This window comes from Bison bison, unplaced genomic scaffold (genome assembly GCF_000754665.1).
Source record: "Bison bison bison isolate TAMUID 2011002044 unplaced genomic scaffold, Bison_UMD1.0 scf7180017864475, whole genome shotgun sequence".
In the NCBI taxonomy this organism is placed as follows: domain Eukaryota; kingdom Metazoa; phylum Chordata; class Mammalia; order Artiodactyla; family Bovidae; genus Bison; species Bison bison.
Genome location: NW_011495036.1, coordinates 272,095 through 272,743, shown reverse-complemented (window position 1 = coordinate 272,743; position 649 = coordinate 272,095).

Below are 649 nucleotides of genomic sequence, written 5' to 3'. Positions count from 1 at the left end.
ACCCAAGGGACTGAGGTCTTTGTCCCACAAGCTGCTTACTTAGAAACAGGCCCCAGTTTGGTGCCCTTCCTGGAGCCAGGCTTCTTTGCAACCAGCGTGCTGTAGTTTTAAACCAACACTACACCGGAAATGTCCAGTCCTTGCCTAGCAGTAGTCTCGGACCCTGAGGCAGGAGTATGTCAGGTCGTGTCTCCGGCACCAGAAACGCTCTGATTTGTGCTGTCAGCGTGCACGTGGGAATGGTTCAGCCCTCCCCCTGCTTGAGCACAGCCACACGCGCGAGCTCAGCCCAGGTGGCCTCCAAGTGTCACCTTCCTTTGGGGTTCAGCAAGCCCATGGGAAGAGACACACACTGAGTGAACCATCCTCATGACATTAGCTTCTCCTCTAAACACATGGTGATAGATAGTGTTAGCTGCTCAGTCATGTCCCACCCTTTGTGACCCCATGAACTGTAGCTCACCAGGCTCATTTGCCCTTGGGATTCTCCAGGCAGGCAAGAATACTAGAGTGGTTTGCCATTCCCTTCTCCAGGGGGTCTTCCCAACCCAAGGATCAAACCCAGTTCTCTCACATTGCAGGCAGTCTTTACCATCTGAGCTGCCAGGGAAGCAAATACATGACAGTTACTTGGGAAAAAAAAAAGCAA